The sequence below is a fragment of the Oryzias latipes genome, chromosome 6, assembly GCF_002234675.1.
Source record: "Oryzias latipes chromosome 6, ASM223467v1".
In the NCBI taxonomy this organism is placed as follows: domain Eukaryota; kingdom Metazoa; phylum Chordata; class Actinopteri; order Beloniformes; family Adrianichthyidae; genus Oryzias; species Oryzias latipes.
Genome location: NC_019864.2, coordinates 24,823,165 through 24,832,054, shown reverse-complemented (window position 1 = coordinate 24,832,054; position 8,890 = coordinate 24,823,165).

Genomic DNA, 8,890 nt, shown 5'->3' with positions numbered 1-8,890 from the left:
GTCATATCCATTGGTTCAGAATGGAAGCCTCATCACCTCTATTGAATTTCAGTGAGATTGGACAAGGAATGTGCACGTGAGAGCAACTTTTCTGTGCATGGCGAGACGCCCAACTTCACCGCTCTGTCACGACCACACCCCCGCATTGAAAGTTATGGCTTTTTATCAGAGTAAACTTCAATGGCTTTTCAACAGGTGGACATCATTTTGAGGTGTGTCGGCTCATCCTACTCGGAGCAGTGATGCTCCAAGTAAAACATGTCATTTCCTTTTGCCAGCAGGTGGCGCTACACCTGTTCTGGATTTTTCCACCTCTGATGTGTTCAGAGTCAGACTACAATCATGCATATCAATTTTGGATCAGATTGGATTTTGCATGGCTGAGTAATGGGCATTTTTCTTTTCATGGCGTGTTTTCAAAATGACCTCCATTTTCGACGCGCCGCCACGGTCACAAACATCCGTAAAAACTTAAAAGCTTCGCTATTTAACATCGGACATGTGTCTAGTTTACAAAACCAAAGTTTGGAGTCATTACTCCAAAATCTCTAGGAGGAGTTCGTTCTAGAGCGAGGCCTGCAAATGTCCAAAATGAAGCAAAAATGACATATTGACCTCAATATATCAGACTTCCTGTGCGAGTGACAGGTGGGTCCTTTCAGACTTTTTTGTAGGTCTCCATCTGAAGAACATGCCCTGTAAAAATCAAGCTTGTACGTTAAAGCGTATGCGGGGCGTCGGGACAAAAGTCACTGTAGGTGGCGCTATCGAGCCGTTTTTGTGCGCCCATGCCAATCTCCTATAAAATACGAAATTTTTCGCGACTCCTGATGTGTGTGCCAAATTTGGTGAGTTTTGGGGTATGTTAAAGGCCTCAAAAAGGCGACTCTTCCGGTAGAATAATAATAATAATAATAATAATAATAAACATTCGAATTACAATAGGGTCCTTGCACTCCGTGCTCGGGCCCTAATAATAATAATAATAATAATAAACATTCGAATTACAATAGGGTCCTTGCACTCCGTGCTCGGGCCCTAATTATGATTAAACTAAGGTGACATTATCCACAATTATCTTCATTACAACTGATTCTAGACTTTCCTGTCTGAGAAAAGTGATCAGAACTGTTTTTCTGAATCCCAAAATGTTTGTTGGAAGATTTCTTTTTGTTTTTTCTAAAAGATTTATGAGATGAGCTGCATTATTTCCTAAGTTATTTCTTTGGATCACTTACAAAACTTACAAAAAAGCTGCATCGTTTTTGTAAACTTAACTCTCATCTCTCAGTTTAGCGTTTGCAGTATCTACACTCTGAGCTCCACAGGGTCATTTTCCATTACTGCAGAAAGTGAAAGAACTCAGAAAACTACTATACAGTACGTGAAACTGCCTAAGGAGCAGACAAGCACAATTAGCTGAGGAGTCAGATATTTCCCCCAGGGTTGGGTAAACACACAATTACACACATATTGGAAATTTGCTGGATGGACAGAAAGCCTTCACTGAAATATTACCCTTTTTCATTTTATCCATTAAAAAGGTGATGATGCCTGTGCTAAATTCCCCTACTGTCTCATGTAGATACACCTAAATGTCAAGTCAAAAATATCAGACTGAAGGCCTCATCATAAACAAAAAAGTCATTGCTGTGCGGTGATTTTACAGCTGGGTTACTGTTTTGACCTGGTGGGATTGAATGACCTACAATTTTCTGAAGCAATTGTTTTTCAACCACACTGTCTTCTCAATAGCTTGACGGGGCTGACCTTGAAGCCTTACTTTGCTTTCCCGAGTGTGGAAGGTATTTTACCCTTAAACAAGAACTATAAAAGCTGTAAATCAGGAAGAGAAGCATCAGCAGCTTTTTATAGATTCCCACAGAAAGTTCTTTCCTAAGCCTGGAAGGACTCAGCTGGGAGTTTTAGGGTCTTTTTATACTGCCCCGTTCGATCTGCCCCAGACTTTGTTAGTAGACTTACTTCAGGCTGAGGTGACGTGAAAGCTCACTTCAAATTTGGTGCAGATCAAACAAACAAGAAAATCTTGGTTCACTTGCAAGTGCAAATGCACACTGACTATCAAAACCATCCAAACTTGAAAAAATCGTGTAGGTAAAGCGATGAAGGTAAAGGCACTCATTAGACTTGATAGTTAGAGACCCAGTGAAACTTTTGTTTTTTTTCTTGTCTATGTCGGTGCTTGTTTCTGACCAGGTAATGTCAGTGATCACAGCTCAACTCTTCTGGGTGGTACTATCTGTTCAAGTATAGAGAAAAAGCATCCTAAAAGAACTTTAACAATGTGATGGTCACGTTCCATCTGTACTCTCATTAAAAAAATTTTAAATCAATTTTACACCTTTGTTTCGTTCAGTCTCTATGGTTGTGCGCAGGTTGGAGTTTTGTTCTTTAATTTTGATTGTTAGCTTCAATTCTTTAAAGACCCACACAGACAAACAGATTCATGTGTGTCTTCGTTTTCCTGGTCATAGCTGGCATCTGGCTCCAAACTGTACGAATAGATAGCTCCAATATTGCTCACCTTTTCTGTTGCACTGCTAACATGAAGTTGGGGGTGTTAGGGGCTATAAGTTGTAAGGAAACAGAGAGCTCAGTTATGGGTGACGAAAAGCGGGCGGGGTTTCTCCCAAGTAATGGTCCTCAGAGGTGAATTTCGAATTAACTACTGCCATTCTGGAGAAGCTCAAAAAATGATTGGGATGGGTCTTTAAAGAAGAAAAGACACAATAAGGTGCAGTTTTACAAAAACTGTAAGGGCTTCAGAGCATCAAACTAATATGCCTGAAAACTGATAATAAATGATGATGAATTAACTCCGTTCTCTGTGGACTAAAGATTGCCAACAGTTTGCTCCTGTTTACCAGAGAAACTTAAGGATTTTAAATATTTAAAAAAATATCAGCATTTCATTGTTCTTTCTTTACAAAAGGAGATTCTAACTGTTTAGCCTTAGAATTATTGGTATAATTTCCAGCATGAATATTCTAATTTTTTTTATCCAGAAGCTGCTTCCCATCTGAATTTACATAAAACCTAGCTTTTCTAAGATAAGACTAGATAAGATAAGATAAGATACGCTAAGATATTCTTTATTGATCCCACGTTGGGGAAATTAAATTGTTACAGCAGTTCAGTGCAAAATAGAGAAAAGAGAAGAACAACAGCAATGTGCAAAAAGATTGAAAGGGTATTTAAAATGTGCAAAAATGCAAAAGTAATAACATTTAACAACAAGAAGAACCTACACCTATGTACACTGTTACGACATAACATGTTATATGTAAAATAAAATAAAATTAAGTAAAAGAGAGAAAATTTGGATGGGCTATGGATGCATGATAACCGGTTTGTAAATGCATATTTAAACTGTGGCATTGTACAATCTAACAGCTGTTGGAATGACTGATCTGCGGAACTGTTCCTTCCTACATGGAGGGCGTAACAGTCTGCAACTGAAGGAGCTAAGAGCTTCAGACATGCATGTGCTTTCACATCAAACAGAAAATATGAATAGAAATCAATGAGATCGCAGTATTATTTCAGATGCACTAAAAAAAAAAAGAAAAAAGAAAAGGTCCTGATCAAAAATTGTCGAAATGTGTTAGTTATGTAAAAAATCAATTGCACGGTGACAATACCACACACATATTTTACTTTCAGTCTGTTGTATGTATGATTATCAATTAAAACCATACGTTTGCTGAGAGTCAAATACCAGTGCTTTTTTTTACTGCCAACAATTTTTTACAAACTCATCCATTTAAATTCAAAGCTAGAAATTTGTGTTAGCTGCTTGATCTAGAGATGTGGAGCAGTTAGTCTGCAAGGATGTCTCCTACCTCTGCCGTTCTTCCCCATTTGACATGAAGCGGCACAGTGCTGCAAACAGCTGTGCTGTAATATACTATTGTGTTAACACTGTGGGCGCAATCCGTGTAAACACTGATTTCTATAGAGAAAATAAATGTATCCACCCTTTTTGCAAGTGCAAGACAAAAGAAGCCTATCCCTATCCCTTTCAAAAATAGCAGACTGTGTGAATGAAAACTGTTTTAACGTTGTCTCTGATGCGTTTTTGTGAAACATCTTTTTACGCCATTGGTTTTTGTGAAGCCAAACAGCAGCTTCAGCTCTGGGTGGAGTTCAGAAGGGACTGTGGGGGAACTGGCGATGCTCTGAAGTGAGGCTTGTTTGTTAAAGCATGCTGACATGTGCTAGTGCACAGTTGTGGGATACATCACTATCTAGGTCGGAACATCCATTTCTCTCATTCAATTCACAAGAACTATATTTAAAGAAATCATAAATAAATCACAGGGGTTTCTTTAATCAATGAATTAATCATGAGAGTTCTCCTCTTGTCTTCATATCCTCCTCTGCTCAGCGCTCCTTCTGGATGCTTCTTTATACCAACAGTTCATAACAGCTGGATGCATGATGGAATGTGTTTTTGTGCACTGCAGATTTGCTCTGATCTAATATTTGCTCATCTAGTTTGTCTGTGCAAACTGAACAAATGGGTATTATCTTCCTGTCATGTGGGCCACTGAACGTGGTGGAGGATTCAGTGCTGTTCAGCATCCCTCAGGGAACTTCAGCTTACCAGAGCGAGACAGGAAATAATGCAAATTAGTGAAAAATCACTAACAACTAAAGGAGATCTCCAGATTCAAGAAGCTGTTAAGTAGCTGCTCCCAGAGAAACAATTAGAAGCTTTCAAAAAAGTGCTAATACAATAAAATGTTAATTTGAAGATGTGGATGCTCTATCATCTGGAAGAGGTATTGTGTGGGTAAAGTTCCTACAACATGGCATCCATAGCTGCAGAGAGAAGCAGGGTGTCCTCTGGCTCATTTGCAGCGGATGTTAACGTGCGCTAATTTAGGTGTGCAGCACTGAAGTGAAAATCCTCCACTCATCACTTGACAGTGGCTGCCTGCAGTATGTGTATCAGAACTGCAGAGGACTACAGAACTCTTTTTTTCTTTTTATCCACTTCAGCTTAATCATTCTGTGCGACTCTGACTTTTCTGCAGAAATACTTTGACATTGTAAGTAGAAGAGGGGACTTTTGCCCCAATTTAAATGTAAATAAGATGAAAAATAAAGTTAAAAAAAAAAACAAAAAAAGTAAGATTTAAGATACTTTGAGGATCTTTAATATAAAGAATAAGCTGTTTTCAATTGTCCTTCTCTCTGTGGTGGAGAGTGCAACTTCTGATGCATTGAATCTGGACTCAACCAATACACAATCCATTTAAAACAATAGGACACAAAGAGAGAAAGAAACTAGGACCTACATTAAAACAACAGAAAAACCTTAACAAACTAAGAAAAAATGAACAAACTAAGAAAAAAAAAACAGCAGAGGAGTCAAACCAAAACCAGGTTTGACTGCGACTGTGAGAAATGGAACATGGTAAGAAAACATAACTTGAACACAAGAAAACATGACTTTATACAAGCCAAGGCAACTAAAATTAAAAGGACCTCATCTTCACAGTTCACACAGTAGAAAAATGAAATGAAAAATTAACATAACTGTAAAAAAATCCAACAAAATATGATTGAATAACCCGAAGAACAAAACCAAGAAACAGAACTGAAGACAGGGATCCGCCTGGTTCTGTGCTTGTAAATGTGTTTTTGTTAAGAATGTTGCATAAGGTGCACAACATAACAACAAAACACAATGATGTCACGTAATTATATGTTTTATGATACTCCGATCCCATTTCATATTGCTCATCTCCTTAAACTACTCTACAATAAAAACAAGTTTTCCTATTAGTTGACCCCTGATAAAGGTCACATTTAAAATAAACCAGTGATTTTCTGGAATTAGCATTTAATCCATGGTAAATGGCATATACCTTTGTAGCACTTTACAATAAGGGCCAAAGTGCTTTACAGTCACAGTCCCGTTCATCCACACACACATTCACACACTGACTCAGCTGCCGAGCACCATAACTATCAGTAGCAATGTGTGGTTCACTGTCTTGCCATACCTCGACACATTGGGGGCAAGTCAGTAACCAAACCTGCAACATTCCGATCATTGGTTGACCACGCTGCCTCTGGTCCAGCTGGTTTACATAACTTAAATTACAAACGGAGCTCCAAAGTCTTTCATGCAGTTTGTAAAATGTTTGTCACTCTTGTATAGGTAGAATTATCTGGACATAAATGGAGCCATCATACTTTATGGCTCCAAAAATGGTTTAACCCCCCCCCCCCCCCCTAATAAAAAAAGAAATAAAATAAATCGTATCTAAAAACAAGGTGGTGGTTGTTTTCCAGGTAAGGAATTTCCTGTTTCTGCTGAATGTACTCTTCATGATGGAATACGGTCCACTGTAGATGGTAATTTTGTAATCTGCATTTAGACCACCACTGTGACAGTTTTACATTCAAGTCTCCTGAGCTGTCGGTGTTGATTGATTGGCATCTCACTTTAGAATGAAACCTTTCTAAATTCTTCACTTCAGCCTTCTGGAAAGTAACTAGTCAGCAGTTTTGGAAAGAAATAAAAAAGAAGAGATACAAGATCTTTATAGTTGCTAATGATGAGTTTTACATGGCAGAAGATCATGCTGCTGGATTCTAATTGAATTGGTTAGTTCAAAAGGGGCCCAAGTCCAAGAGGTTTGTTTGTTGAAATGATTTTAATTGCATAGCTTAAAGGGAGGCTAAACCAAACGATTAATACTTTACCCAGATTTAGCACCAGTTCATAGCTAACAAATGCTATAATATGAACCTCACTTTTATCATTTTGGACTTGGGCCCTTCTTGAATTAAACAGGGGCGCTGCCATATTGGATAACTAGTGCTGCCATCTATGGGATAAAACAAAACCCATGCAAGAGAGGCACAAGTCCAAGAATTTTGCACTTAATGCTTTTTCAATGTCAAGCATAGTCAATACATTACAACAGACTTGGGACTTTTTTGCACATAATCAGATAGCTTTTCTATTGAAGACCATAGAGCATATAATATCTCTATTTTGAAAAATTGTGGACTTGGGCCCCTTTTGAAATAACCGATTCAATTGTATGACATGGTTGAAGGGCCTTTTTACACCAAATAACTGAAATTGATCCATCGGATGTTTATCATGCTCCACGATAAACATCCGATGGATTAATTTTTTGTTTGTGAATAAGACATCCAGCCAAGCCATTTTTTCTAATACAGCCATTTTGTTTGACAAGTTTAACAAAGCAGTTTTCTGCAGACAATTATAATGAATCTGAACAACCTTTCTCAAAAATTGCTATCTGTTTTTCTTTATTTATTGATTGATTGATTGATTTTTTAACTTTTCCTATCCTGCAACTGAGCAAACAGATGAGAACTGAAGGCACTTTATGTTAAACATATGTTACAACATGGGCTAATAAATTTTCTGACACCCAAGGTGTATATTTGACTGAAACCCCTTTTTGTAATTTATACTAAAGTTTTTTATGTTAATTGTATTTGTGACCGTTATTTGTTGGACGGAAGGGGGGGGGGGACAAAACTGTAAAGCATCATTAAGCATCATCATTGGATGTTTATAATCATTACTGTCAGGTGTAGATGTATATTAAATCTAAAAGGGGTGGGGCATGTCAAATGTTCCGAACATACCTGTTGGCTCCAAAAATCTTAATATATAAACATGTCAACATGTACACATTACAACTACCGTTCGCACACGCATACGTATGCATTCAGACTAAGACATGTAAAACTTTTCATTCAGTCATGCAAAACTATTTGTGCAAAGGTGAGATAGCACCTGTGCTCGAGTGACTGTTTGTGTTCTTTGAAGGTGGATGATGGAATGTAGAACAGAAGAAGGAGAGTGCCCAGTCATAACCACACCAAGCTGAGGAGTCAGTCATAACCACACCAAAGCCCCAAACTTAGCCCCCCTGCATTGGGCCAAGGTATCCCTAGCCCAGGGGTCCCATTGCTCGAGGAGCAGACCCCAAGCCCCCCACCCCACACAAAGAGAGATGTGCCAAGAAATAGCAATTCCCTGGAGCGAGCCCAGGCCCTCGCCTCCAAGCGTCACCCCTGGGAGGGCTCTGGTCAGGCACCGGCAGGACAGAGGCAGCTGACCAGTTAGGGTAACCACTGATTGCCTCAGTGGAGACCCCAGCCTGCCAAACCTCCAAGGTCTATGTGTATTTATTTGCACAGAGTCATGGCGAAAGAATGGAATTTTGAATCTTCAAAAAATCTGCCAGATGGTAGCAGAAGGTAGTTTCTGCCAGAATAAATCCAGGGATTGTAGATGCATCTTTGCATGCACTGCCTTTCGTTCAAATTTCTCCTGCAGGAATAAACACTGAGTTGATATTTTGTTTATGAAAATGAATCAGGTGAAAATTTTGCTCTTTTAAGCCTTGATTTCACTGTTATTGGCATTTTGCTTTTGTTTTTACAGCTATATGAGCCCATATATCTGCACTGTAAACCATTTACAGAACTGAACTCTTCCTCTGAGATCTGCAAGCCCTTTCTGTGCAACTGTGTGTCAAATAAAGTTTTAAATATCTTTGATTAATTGATGTGGCTTTGCATCATCTCTTCTGTTAGATGCGAGCTTGTGCGCACCCTCTATTATTCAGACGGCCTTAAAAGCATGTCAACTCAATTACAGAGGTTTTACTAGAAATACCATGTCATGTCCTGCTACCTCAGGAGCAACATCTCCTGAGGTAGTATAGACTGCAGGAATGCAACTGGCAACTACCCATTCCAGATGCAAGTCTTTGGGGTTGCCTTATTGGATCTTTGTTAAGTTTCATGGCTAAGATTATGTAATAGGCTGTGGATCTATGTTTTGATTGACATTAAGTGCATC